This window comes from Hemitrygon akajei, chromosome 1 (assembly GCF_048418815.1).
Source record: "Hemitrygon akajei chromosome 1, sHemAka1.3, whole genome shotgun sequence".
NCBI lineage: Eukaryota > Metazoa > Chordata > Chondrichthyes > Myliobatiformes > Dasyatidae > Hemitrygon > Hemitrygon akajei.
This window is the reverse complement of record NC_133124.1, coordinates 108,811,360-108,825,936: the sequence shown is the minus strand read 5'-3', so window position 1 is coordinate 108,825,936 and position 14,577 is coordinate 108,811,360.

Genomic DNA, 14,577 nt, shown 5'->3' with positions numbered 1-14,577 from the left:
GAGAAGTCAAAGTTCATGCCATCAGGTTGGAGGCTACCCAGCCGGTATATAAGGTGTTGTTCCTCCAACCTGAGTGTGGATTCATCTTGACAGTAAAGGAGGCCATGGATAGACATATCAGAATGGGAATGGGATGTGGAATTAAAATGTGTAGCCACTGGGAGATCCTGCTTTCTCTGGCGGACCGAGCATAGGTGTTCAGCAAAACGGTTTCCCAGTTTGTGTCGGGTCTCACCAATATATAAAAGACCACACCGGGAGCACCGGATGCAATATACCACACCAGCCGACTCACAGGTGAAGTGTCGCCTCACCTGGAAGGACTGTCTGGGTCCCTGAACAGTGGTGAGGGAGGAAGTGTAAGGGCAGGTGTAACACTTGTTCCGCTTACAAGGATAAGTGCCAGGAGGGAGATCGGTGGGAGGGGATGGGGGGGATGAGTGGACAAGGGAGTCGCATAGGGAGCAATCCCTGCGGAAAGAAGAAAGGGGGTGAGGGAAAGATGTGCTTGGTAGTGGGATCCCGTTGGAGGTGGCGGAAGTTACGGAGAACTTTTCATTCCAGAACGAGGAAGATGTCCTCATATTTTTAAACAAAGGGGCTTCCTTTCTTCCACCATCAACTCTGCTCTCAAACGCATCTCTCCCATTTCCCGCACATCTGCCCTCACCCCATCCGCCCACCACCCCACTCAGGATAGGGTTCCCCTTGTCCTCACCTACCACCCCACCAGCCTCCAGGTCCAACGTATAATTCTCCGTAACTTCCGCCACCTCGAATGGGATCCCACTACCAAGCACATCTTTCCCTCCCCCCTCTTTCTGCTTTCCGCAGGGATCGCTCCCTACGCGACTCCCTTGTCCACTCGTACCCCCCATCCCTTCCCACCGATCTCCCTCCTGGCACTTATCCTTGTAAGCGGAACAAGTGCTACACCTGCCCTTACACTTCCTCCCTCACCACCGTTCAGCGTCCCAGACAGTCCTTCCAGGTGAGGCAACACTTCACCTGTGAGTTGACTGGTGTGGTATACTGCATCTGATGATCCTGGTGTGGCCTTTTATATATCGGTGAGACCCGACACAGACTGAGAGACCGTTTCGCTGAACACCTACACTTGGTCTGCCAGAGAAAGCAGGATCTCCCAGTGGCAACACATTTTAATTCCACGTCCCATTCCCATTCTGATATGTCTATCCATGGCCTCCTCTACTGTCAAGATGAATCCACACTCAGGTTGGAGGAACTACACCTTATATACTGGCTGGGTAGCCTCCAACCTGATGGCATGAACATTGACTTCTCTAACTTCCTTTAATGCCCCTCCTCCCCTTCTTACCCCATCCCTGACATATTTAGTTGTTTTTTTTTCTCTCTCTCTGCCCATCACCCTACCTGTTCTCCATCTCCCTCTGGTGCTCCCCCCCCGCTTTCTTTCTCCCGAGGCCTCCCGTCCCATGATCCTTTCCCTTCTCCAGCTCTGTATCACTTTTGCCAATCACCTTTCCAGCTCTTAGCTTCATCCCACCCCCTCCGGTCTTCTATCATTTCGCATTTCCCTCTCCCCCCACTACTTTCAAATCTCTTAGTATCTCTCCTTTCAGTTAGTCCTGACGAAGGGTCTCGGCCCGAAATGTCGACAGTGCTTCTTCCTATAGATGCTGCCTAGCCTGCTGTGTTCCACCAGCATTTTGTGTGTGTTGTTTCACCAAAATGTTGCCTGGATTAGTGTATTAACTATAGGGAAAGGTTGGACAGACTTGGATTGTTTCAGTCTCTACATCTGTAACACTTTATTCTACACTGACATGATGAAATTACATGTATGCAAAACAAAGTTTTTCACTGTACCTCAGTATATGTGGCAATAATAAACTGATTTACCAATGCTTTCTCTGGAGCATCAGAAGCGGAGGAGCAATCTGATATACATTTATAAAATTATGAAAGGTATAGAGAAGACAGATCTTAATCCCCACCCCCCTCCACTCTGGGTAGAAATGTGAAATACTAGAGGGCATAGCTTTAAAGTGACAGAGACAAACTTTAAAGGAGATTTTTGAGGCTCTTTTTTTCACAAAGATAATGGTAAGTACCTGGAATGCACTGCCAGGGTAAGGGATGTAAGCAGATATAAAAGCAATGCTTAAGAGACATTTAGACAGGCATATGAACAATCAGGGAATGGAGGAATATACATACACTCAGTGGCCACATTATTAGGTACAAAAGATACGTAATCAAGTGGCCACTGAGTGTATACCATGTGCAAAGTGATGGGATTAGTTTCAATAGCATAATGCACAGTGCAGACATCATGGGTTGCACTGCTTCTGCACTGCACCTATTCCACGTTCTAATTACAAAGTTTACTGGAATGTGCAAGTGATATTCAATATTACATATTAAGCTAATTCAGTTACTGTTGTTCATTACAATTATACAGCTCATACCTGTCATCATCATTTGTTTTGGCAATTTCAGCTTCATCCACATCAAATTCGAAATCTTTCATTTCATCTGGTAATAACAGTACATCACAAACACCACCTGACATCGTTTGCACAATTTCTTCATAGTTTCGCTGCTCAAAAGAATGTTGTACCGTAAGAATTAGGAAGACATTATGCTACCATCACCTTCACATATTTTAAATATATTATAAGTTTTATTGCACAAGGACTTCAATATCTACTCGCTCTCCAGCCTCCTCTTTAAAATCCTTAATGTTGAATTCACATTAGTTCTCAGATGGCAAGACTTCAGCAAAGTGGGGAGCATTTTTGGGGTAGCCTAGCAACAAATCATTGACAAGGTAGGTGAAAGACTAACATTCTATCCCACAGATTTCTCATTTCTCAGCTTCTACATCTTACCAACTTCTTGGGTAATTTCCTTACTGAAAGTGTTCAGCTACTTCTCAAATTTTCTCACTTGTCTACTTACTTAACTCTGTACTGAATTCAGAACTACATTTTACTTACTTTGTTCTCATGACACCTGTATCCTTATAAATTTTATTGCTTGCGTATCTATTTCTATCTTTTAGAACATTCTCAAAGAGAAAGATAGGAGTCCTCCTTGTTACTCCATGTGAGGATGAGGTAGGATAATCAAATGAACTGTGGCACCATTGTTCAGGAAACCATACAACAAACGAAGAGAAGAGCAATGTAGTTGTAGTTGGGGATAATAATAGTTAGGGGAATAGACACAATTCTCTGTCACAAGATTGAGAGTTCCGAAGGTTCTGTTGTCTGACTGGTGCCTGGATTTGGGTTATGTCATCTAACCTGCAGAGGAACTTGGAGTGGGAGAAGAAAGATCAGTTGTCATGGTCCATGTGGGTACCAATGACAGAGGAATAACATGGAAGAAAGGTCTGATGAGGGAATTTGAGCAGCTACGACTAAATTAAAACACAGAACTAATAAAATCCGTAAGACTAAAAGATATAGGAGCAGAATTAGGCCATTTGGCCCAGCGAATCTGCTACGCCATTCAATATGGCTAATCCTTTTTTTTTCTCCTCCTCAACCACAGTTCCCAGCCTTCTCCCCATAACCTTTGATGCTACGTCCAATCAAACACCTATCAATCTCTGCCTTAAATACACCCAACGACCTGGCCTCCACAGCTGCATGTGGCAACAAATTCCACAAATTCACCACCCTTTGGCTGAAGAAACTTCTCCAAATCTCTGTTTTGAAAGGCCGCCCCTCTATCCTGAGGCTGTGCCCTCTTGTCCTAGACTCTCCCACCATGGAAAACATCCTTTCCACGTCTACTTGGTCGAGGTTTTTCAACATTCGGAAGGTTTCAGTGAGATATCCCCTCATTCTTCTGAATTCCAGCAAGTACAGACCTAGAGCTATCAAACATTCCTCGTAAGATAACACTTTCATTCCTGGAATCATCCTTGTGAACCTCCTCTGGACCCTCTCCAATGCCAGCACATCTTTTCTAAGATGAGGTGCCCAAAACTATTCACAATACTCAAGGTGAGGCCTCACCAGTGCCTTATAAAGCCTCAGTATCATATCCTTGCTTTTGTATTCTAGACTTCTTGATATTAATGCTAACATGGTATTTGCCTCCCTCACCACCGACTCAACCTGCAAGTTAACTTTTAGGGAGTTCTACACAATAACTCCCAAGTCCCTTTGCATCTCGGATTTTTGGACTTTCTCCCTGTTTAGAAATAGTCTGCACATTTATTTCTACTACCAAAGTGCATGACCATGCATTTTCCAACATTTGTATTTCAGTTGTCACTTTCTTGCCCATTCTCCTAATCTGTCTAAGTCCTTCCGCATCCTACCTGCTTCTTCAACACGACCTGCCCCTCCACCAATCTTTGTATTATCTACAAACTTGGCAACAAAGCCATCTATTCCATCATCTAAATCATTTATATACAGCATAAAAAGAAATGGTCCCAACACTGACCCATGCAGAACACCACTAGTCACTGGCAGCCAACCAAAAGATGATCCTTTTATTCCCATTTGTTGCCTCCTACCCATCAGCCAATACTCTAACCATGCTAGTAACTTTCCTGTAATGCCATGGGCTCTTAACTTGGTAACCAGCCTCATGTGTAGCACCTTGTCAAAGGCCTTCTGAAAGTCCAAATATACAGTACAAGATCCACTGCATAACCCCAGGATTGTTACCTGGGTCATGTGCATATTAGAAAAGGATAAAAATTTAAATTCAGACAACACCAAAACAATATTGAAAGGAAGAATGGTGAATAGATGACTGTAGGTGTTATGTTGAATGTATGCGGTACAGTATATGAAATAAGGTAGGTGATCTTGTAGTTACAAATTGATGGGTATGACATTGTGAGCATCACTGGGTCATAGTTGGAAGAAGATCACAGCAAGGATATACACTATATTGAAAGGACAGGCAGGTGAGCAGAGGGAGTGGGCTACTTTTGTTAGTTAAAAATAAAATCAAGTCCTTAAAAAGAAGTGGCATAGGATCAGATGATGTAGAATCCTGTGGGTAGTGTTAAGAAGCTCCTGATGGGAGTTATATACAGGATTCCAAACAGTAGCCATGATGTGAGGTAAAAATTTAAAAATGAGATTAAAAAGGGCATGTTACAATGGGCATAGGGGATTTCAATATGCAGATAGATTAAGAAAATCAGGTTAGTGCTGAATTGAGAAGACAAAACTTGTAGAACACCTACGAGATGGCTTTTTAGAGCAGCTTGTGGTCAAGCCCATTAGGGAAAAGGGAATTGGATGTTGTGCAAAGAACCAGATTTGATTAGGAAGATTAAGGTAAAGGAACCCCAAGCAGGCAGTGATCATAGTATGATTGAATTCACCCTGCATTTGAGAGGGAGAAGCTAAAATCAGATGTATCAGGATTACAGCAGAATAAAGGGAACTATGGAGGAATGAGGGAAAAGCTGGCAAAGATAAGGGGATATTAGCAGTCTAATGGTAGAGCAGCAATGGCTGGAATTTCTGGGAATAATTTAGAAGACACAGGGTCACTTCCTTGCAAATAAGACGCATACTAAAGGAAGGATGAGGCAACTTTTGCTGACAAGGAAAGTCAAAGACAGCATAAAAGCAAAAGAATGTCATACTATATAGCAAAAATTAAGAGGGAACCTGGAGGACTGGAAATCCTTTAAAAAACAACAGAAGATTGGAAATAAGGAGATAACATGAAATATGAAGATCAGCTAGCTAATACTGTAATATAAAAGGTGTATAAAGCATAAAAGAGATGAAAGAGTGGACATTAGACCATTGGAAAATAATGCCTGGGAGGTAGTACTGGGAACGAAGAAATGGTAGATTAACTGAATAGGTATTTATGTTACTTTTCACTGTAGAAGATACCAGCAGGACACCAGAAATTCAAGAGTATCAGGGGGCATGTGAGTATAGCTGCTATTACTAAGAAGAAGTCAAGTGGACCAGATAGACTTCACCCCAGGTTTCTGTAAGAGATTCTGGAATGGTTCAAGAGGTCTGGAAAATTCAGAGTTGGAATCAATGGTGACTACTTCGTGTTCATCTATGAAAACAGATTAATTTCTACCTTTGATGCCTCTCAGGGTGGATGGGGTTCTGTCAAAGACCCTAACCTGGAGTTACACTCAGACTTCGGTACTTTGTGGTGGTGGGATCCACTTCCAGGGGCTTACATCCAACCACTTTTCGATATCCCAAGGACATGCCCTAGAAGATGAGCAAGCCTTTGTAATTCTGAAGTTTTGCAGCCCTGTAGATGGGCTGATTCTAAGCTGGTGCTGCTGGCTGAAGCATCGCGGGAAAAAATGGAACACTGGGAATATTGGATTAGTGTCGGAAGCTCTGTACTCAGTGAATTGTGCTCTCTCTCTCTTGTTGGTGGGGGAAAGATCGTTGCTGATTCTCCAGGCAGAGAACTCAGAAAAAAAAGTGACGCAACAGACTTTTAACACTATAAATCAGCAGGTTGTTTTGTTATGTCAAACCTCTCACTGTGAAAGGGGACACCTCTTTTTCCCTTTATTGGGGAGAAAGAGAGCCTGTTGAATTGTCGTGTGAACGATTAGTTTTGGTTGTACTGCAGATGATGGTCTTTATTGGAGACTTTGATATTGCATGCTTGGTGGGTGGAGTGTGATTTTTTTTGCAGGTGGGTGGGGGTGGGGGAGAGTCATTACTTTTTTGCTGCCTGTGCATGGGAGGGAGGAGCAGTGGGGGGCTTTGGGGTTCTAACATTTTTAACTGTCACTCATTCTTTGGGACACTCTTCTGTTTTCATGGATGTCTGTGAAGAACAGTATATTGCATGCATTTCTCTGATATTAAATGGGACTATTGAAATTTCAAATGTCACTCTACTCTTTAAGAAAGGAGAGAGACAAAAGATAGGATATTGTCGACCAATTAGCTTGATCTCAGTGGTTGGCTATATGTTAGAGTCTGTTATTAAAGATGATGTTTCAGGGTATTCGAAAGCACGTATTAAAAAAGGATGAAGTCAGCTTGGTTTACTTAACAGGAAATCCTGTCTGACAAATCTGTTGAAATTCTTTGAGGAAATAACAGGCAGGAAAGACAAAGTAGAATCCGTGGATATTGTTTATTTTGATTTTCAGAAGGCCTTTGACTAGGTGCTGTACATGAGGCTGCAAAATAAGTTAAGAACCCAAGATATTACAGGAAAGATATTAGCATGGATAGAAGATTGGCTGACTGACAGAAAGCAGTGTGGGAATAAAGGGAGCCTTTTCTTGTTGGCTGCCAGTGACTAGCAGTGTACCACAAGGGTCAGTGCTGGGTCTACATTTCACGTTATATGTCAATGATCTGGATGATGAATTGATGATTTTATAGCTAGGTTTGCAAATGATACTTAGGTAGGTGGAGAGGCAATTAGTGTTAATAAATCAAGGAGTCTGCAGAAGGACTTGGACAGATTAGAAGAAAGGGAAAGGAAGTGGCAGATGGAATATAGATTAGAAAAGTGTATGGTCACGCACTTTGGTAGAATGAATAAAGACATAGACTATTTTTTAAAGGGGGAGAAAATCAGAAATCAAAGTGCAAAGGGACTGCATTCAAAGTGCAAAGGGACTGGTGCATTCATTTTGAGAGGATTAGAATATAAAAGCAAGAACAAAATACTGAGATTTTATAAAGCATTGGTCAGACCACATTTGGAGTATTTTGCACAGATTGGGACCTCATACCTAAGAAAGGACGTGCTAATATTGGAGATGGTCAAGAGGATGTTCTCAAGAATGATCCCAGGAATGAAAGTATTAATGTATGAGGAGCATTTGATGGCTCTAGGCCTGTACCCGCTGGAGTTTAAAAGAACGAGAAGGATCTCATTGAAAGCCTAGATAGAATAGATTTGGAAAGGATGTTTCCAATAATGAGAGAGTCTAGGACCAGAAGCAGAGCCTCAGAAAACAAGAATGTCCCTTTAGAACAGAGATGAGGAAGAATTTTTTAAGCCAGAGGGTGTTGAATCTGTGGAACTCATTGCCACAAACAGTTTTGGAGGTCAAGTTAGTGGGTATATTTACAGCAGAGATTGATAGGTTCTTCATTAGTAAAGTCATCAAAGGTTATGAGGAGAAGGATGCAGAATGCAACCAAGAAATAAAATAAATCATGATAGAAAGGCAGAGAACTCGAAAAGGCCGAATGGTCAAATTTTGCTTCGAAGTCTTATGTTCTTCTGGTTAGTCAAGGGTCATTGCAAACATGGGTACCAATAACATTTGTAGAAAAAGGGAAGAGATTCTGCAGAGTCAATATAGGGAATTAGGCAGAAGGTTAAAAAGCAAGAACTCATGTGTTGTAATCTGTGGATTACTCCCATTGCCACATGGTTGTGAGGGTAGGAATATGAGGGCAGGATATTGTATTGCTGAGAGGTTGGTGCAGCAGAGGGGCATTCAGATTCTTGAACAATTGGGATTTCCTCTGAGGCAAAGCTGACCTGTATAAGGATGACCAGTATCCAGGCAGAGAGATTTGCTAGAGTTACTCAGAAAGCTTTAGACTAGTTTGGCAGTTGAGAAGCTGGAGGCAAATATAGATGATAAAGTGAGCAAGTCCAATCGGCAGGACAGGACAGGAGTGAAGAAAGTATGAAAAGCTAAAATTGCATTTATTTTAAGAAAAGAAGCATGACAGTAAGGTTGACGAACCCAGGGTATGGATAGCATTCACTTGATCCCAGCTGCCTAAATCTGACATATATATCCTTTTCCCTGACCCAAGCCTCAACATCCTTCATCAACCAGCTTTCCATAATCTTGCCAGCCTTGTCCTTTACTCTAGAAGGAATATGTTGTCCTTGAACTGTCCCTATCTCACTTTTAAAATCCTCCCACTTGCCAGACAACCTTTTACTTGCAAACAGCATCTCCTTATCATCTATTACAAGTTTCTGTCTAATCCCTTCAGAATTTGTTTTTCCCAATTTAGGGCAATTTGTGAATCAGTCCTATCTTTCTCCATAACTAATTAAAAACTAATAGAATCACTGGTCCCAATGTATTCTCCAACTGCCACATTAACCTCTTGCACAGCTTCATTTTCCTAGAAAAGTGTTGAGTGTTGCCCTGTGCCTGGTAGACCCATCAATTGTTTTAGAAAACTTTCTTAGGCACACTGAACAATTTTTCTGCCCCATCTTATCCCTCAATAATGGACCCAATCTGTTGTGTCTCTGCAATTAAATATCAATGAAATAAAAGCATACATTGCAGTGACAGAGAGCGAGAGGGAGCAATGCACATGTGTAGACAACAGATCAATGCCCATTCAATGGATAAACACATAGAGCTAAGGGGGGGGGGGGGTCACTGCTTTAAAAGAAATAGATCCATCCCCCTTTAGATTAATGCAACATGAAACAGTATATGTACAAAACATTCAATTTCCCTTACATTAACCATTTTCCAAACAAACATGCTTTTACAATAACGGTCCATAACTAACTTCACTATACTAAAGATTCAGTCTTTTGGGTGGCACTCTGTTTCCTTCAGGATACTGCCTCTGGACCCATGGTTTGGCATCAGGCTTGGCAGATGTCTTGTCAACCATTCCCATGGTAGGGGATTCTAGGCCAAGAGGGCAAGACTTCAGGATTGAAGGACGTCCTTTTAGAACTGAGATGCGGAGAAATTACTTTAGTCAGAGGGTGGTAAATCTGTGGAACTGTTGCCATGAGTAGCTGTGGAGGCCAAGTCATTGGGTGTATTTAAGGCAGAGATAGATAGGTTCCTGATTAGCCAGGGCATCAAAGGGTACGGGGTGAAAGCAGGGGAGAGGAGATGACTGGAAGAATTGGATCAGTCCATGATTGAATGGTGGAGCAGACTCGATGGGCTGAATGGCCTACTTCTGCTCCTATATCTTATGGTCTTATAACATTCTTGTATTGCCTCTGGATCTGTGCAGTGGAAACAGGTTTGGTAGGTGTCTTGTCTAAGGCAGTGTTCTCGGTTGCTGGTGTCACATTGCTGTCAGTGACATGACTTTCATCACTGAAAGGTAAAACCGGTGGCTGTAATGTGTCCGTTTTGTTGGATGCAATCAACTCAGGTGTGTTCTTCAGTTGAGCATCCAGTATCTCGTCCACATGACATCTCCATGCACGATCTCCAATATCCACTGTGTAAATTAGTTGTCCAGTTCTTGGGTGTCCACTTATCTTCTTGGTAATACGCACTAGAACTTCAAAGCTCCTTGCTGATTCACTTGGCAAGTGGTTGAACTATTTAATCTGCACTTCCCTCTGTAGGTCTGGTTTCAGGAAGTCTATGCGAGATCTCAGATTCTTGCTCATGAACAGCATTACAGGTTTTTGTCATCACGTGAATAGAGTTCCGAAATACAAAAAGGAAGTTGTCCACCTTGTGCTGTAGAAAAATGTCCTCCTTGTCCACAGCTTTAATGGACTTCTTGAATGTTTGGATAAACCTTTCAGCTAACCTATTTGTTGCTGGCTGGTGAGGCGTTGACTTGAAATGTCTGATGCTATTTTTCTTCATCAACATTTGGAATTCTTCTGATGTGTGTTGTGGTCTGTTGACACTCACAATTTGTTTGGTAAGCCATTTCTGGTGAAGATAGCCCTCAGGGCAGAGACAGTCTTTGCTGAGGTGGTTGCCGTCATTGATATAACCTCCAGCCACTTCGAATGAGCATCCACAGCAATCAGAAACATGGAGTCCATAACTGACCCAACAAAAATATGTACCCTTTGCTATGGTGACAATGGACACTCCCATGGGTGTTATGGTGCCTATAGGGATGTATTTTGAACTTCTTGGTATCCCAAACAGCTTTTGGCCAAGTCTTCAATCTGTTTATCTATTCCTGACCACCACACATAGCTCCGGCGAGTCTCTTCATCTTGACTGTACCCAGGTGTCCTTCATGTAGATTCTCTAACACTCTGATATGTAGTTTACAGGGAACCACAACACGAGATCCACACATCAGCGTTCTTTGACATACCAACAGTTTGTCTTATTTCACTGAGAACTCTGGAAACATAGGGTCATCATTAACTGGCCATCCTTGCATGGTGATTTCATAGACTTTTGACAATATTGGGTGATTCCTTGTTTCCCTTTATACTTCAGAATTTGTTACCAGCAACTGGTCCTGTGTGGAACACTTCTGCTGGGTCATAGTTGCTATGTTGTTTGGTACCCTTGAACTCTGTGTCATAAGAGTGGGCTCCTATGAATAATGCCCAACATTGGAATTCCCTGTCTGGGATTGAAAATGAGACACAAGGGGCTGGTGATCTGTCACTAGTATAAACTTTTGTCTGTAGAGGTAGTGGTGGAACTTCTTTATTCCCCAGACTAGACTAAGGGCCTCTCAGTCGATCTGTGCATAGTTGCGTTCTGTGCTCATCAGTGATCTTGAAGCAAATGCAATCAGACGTTCAGATCCATCTTTCATAATGTGTGACAAATGGCCCCAATGCCATAAGGGGACGCATCACATGCCAGTCTGATGGGCAGTGATGGGTCATAATGGGTGAGCAGTTCATCTGATGTTATTCATCTCTGTTTCCTTAAATGCTCTTTCACATCTTTCTGACCATTCCCACTTTGCTCTTGTCTGCAAAAGTGCATTCAATAGATGCAGCATTGTAGCAATATTTGGGAGAAACTGGTGGTAGTAACTTACAAGGCCCAAGTATGACCTCAGTTATGACACGTTTTCTGGTTTGGGTGCCTGTAGCACTGCTTCAATCTTCTATTGTGACTTACGTAAGCCATGCTTGTCAATGACAGACAGACAGACAGACATACTTTATTGATCCCGAGGGAAATTGGGTTTCATTACAGTTGCACCAACCAAGAATAGTGTAGAGATATAGCAATATAACAATATAGCAATATCCACAATATGAGATTTCATTCTTGAAAAACTCAACATTTCTCTCTCTTTGCATGCAGACCATACTCAGTCAGCCTGTTAAGCACTTTACCAAGGTTCGGGAGGTGCTCTTCATCATTCTTGCCAGTCACAATGATGTCATCAAGGTAACATTGTGTTCCTGGGATATCTTGGAGTATTTGGTCCATTGCTGTTTGCCAAACTGCTGGAGCTGATGTGACACCAAAGACAAGATGATTATATTGGAATATATGAGTTTTGATGGTTAGGAACTTCCTGCTTGATTCCTCAATCTCCATTTGCAGATAAGCTTGTGACAAGTCAATCTTTGAAAACCTCTCCCCACCTGCCAAAGTTGCAGGGTATACTGCACAGTATGCAACACCGGGTTGATGCTCACTTTGAAATCCCCACATATGCAAACAACTCTGGCCTTCCTTTTGTTGATGACTGGGACAATTGGCATGGCCCAATAACTCCACTCAACCTTGGAGAAAATTCCAGATGCTTCTAAGCTCTGACGTTCAGCATCACTTTATGATGTCGTTTGTAAGGCACTGGACACGCTTTATGGAATCTTGGGGTTGCTGCTTCATTCAATTCAATTCTGGCCTTCATACCTTCGAATTTACCAATCCCCTTCTCAAACACCTTCTCATTAGCATTAAGCAGCTCTGCCAGTCTCTAGTTAGTGCAACCATCAGGTTGCCATTACCTGATGATGCCACCCTGACAGCTTTGACTGAGTGCCAGTCTAGTTGGATTTTTCTCAACCATTCATGTCTGAAAAGTGCTGGCCCTCCATTTTTCAATACATAAAGCTCTAACTGCTGTCTTTGGCCTCCACGCATCACATTCACCTATTTGCCTTTGAGGACACTTTTTCGCCTGTGTAGGCTTTAGCATCACTGAGGTCCTCTCTAATAGCATCTTAGAAAACAGTCTGTTGTAGTCAGCCTCTGGAATTATGGATGAAGTTAACCCTGTATCCAACTCTATTTTTAGTTTTGTACCAGACACAGCTATGGTGATCCATATAATATTGTGATCTGCTTCAGTAATACTATGCAGCTCTAGGCATGACAGCTCTCCTTTGTCAGACCCTGTGTTGTCACATTTACATTTGGTCACTTTATACATCTGCTTAGTTTTGTATTTGAGACTTTTCACTCATTTGCACTTTTTGTCTGCCTTGCACACTCTCTATGGGACCTTGTCTGTGACACTTGCTGCAAACTCTTTCTTTGAACCAAAAGTAATTTGCATCATGGGAGGATTTACCACATTGAAAACATTTTTGGCTTTTTGCAGTGTTTTGTAAATTTCACATTCCAACCTCCTTTTCTGTAATTCTGTTGTATTCTTTGTTGCAGTCTCTAATGATATTGCAATGGTCAAGGCCTGTTCTAAGGTTAGGTTTCTTTCTGAAAACAGCCTCTTTTGGGTGCTTTGGCTATGCATGCCACATACAAGCCTGTCCCTTAATGCATCAGAAAGTCCATCTCTAAAGTCACAATACTGGGAGAGCTTGCTTAGTTCTACAATATATTCAGAAATGCTTTCATCTTTGACTGGTTCCTTTAGTAAAATCTAAATCTCTCCACTATTACCAGCAGTTTAGGGCTCAAGTGATTTTGTAAAATTGTAACAATTTTGTCAAATGTCCTGCTTGCTGGCTTTTCAGAGGTTACTAGGTTGTGTAAGAGACTAATCCTAGGACTCATTAAGCTAAGAAGCATGGGGTGTTTCTTTTGTTCCTCCATGTCGTTCACATTACAATACAGTTCTAACCTCTTGATATGACTCCTAGCCTTCGTTAGTACTATCGAATTCATCAACTTTCCTGGCTGAAGCCATCGCCATGTTATTTTCACTTTAAATTTTGCAAGTTGCACGCCTTTCATTGTGTACTATGCTGTACTCATGTGGCCCTTTGTTAGTGTCCGTGATAGCTTTTAACTTTTTCCTCCTGCTGTTTCATCCTGTGTCTGTCAGTGCAGTTCATAATATTTTCTGACATTCAGGTTCATTATTGTCACCAGTTTTTTGTGGCTGCACAACTACATATTGATTAAATAAAAGAACACACAGGGGAGATGGTTTTAACGAATGTATTCACATAGGAGAGAGAGAGAGAGAGAGAGAGAGAGATGCGCACGCATAGACAGAGCAATGAGCATGCACAGACAACAGATCAATACATAGTGGTAAGGGGCATTATTGCTCTAAAAGAAATAGATCCATAGATTACACAATCAGTATTACGTTCAAGAAAAAATCTCCTGCCATTACAACCCTATTATTCCTGCATTTATCTGCAATCTCTGTCATATTTGCTCCTTGAATTCCCACTGGTTAAAGGAGGGGGGATTACAGTAGAGCAGTGAATGTTGTCAACATGGATTTTAGTAAGGCATTCAACAAGGTCCCTTGTGGTTGACTCATCCAGAAGAATAAGATGCATGGGATCCTTGGTGTCTTGGCCATTTGGATTTAAAATTGGCTTGCCCTAGAAGACAGAGGCTAGTGGTCAATGGTTCTTACTCTAGCTGGAGGTTCATGACAGACTGTCCCCTCCAGAGATCTGCTGTTTGTGATATACTCTATATAGACGACCTGGATGAACATATGGATGGGCTTAGACTGTAAGACACAGGAGCGAGTC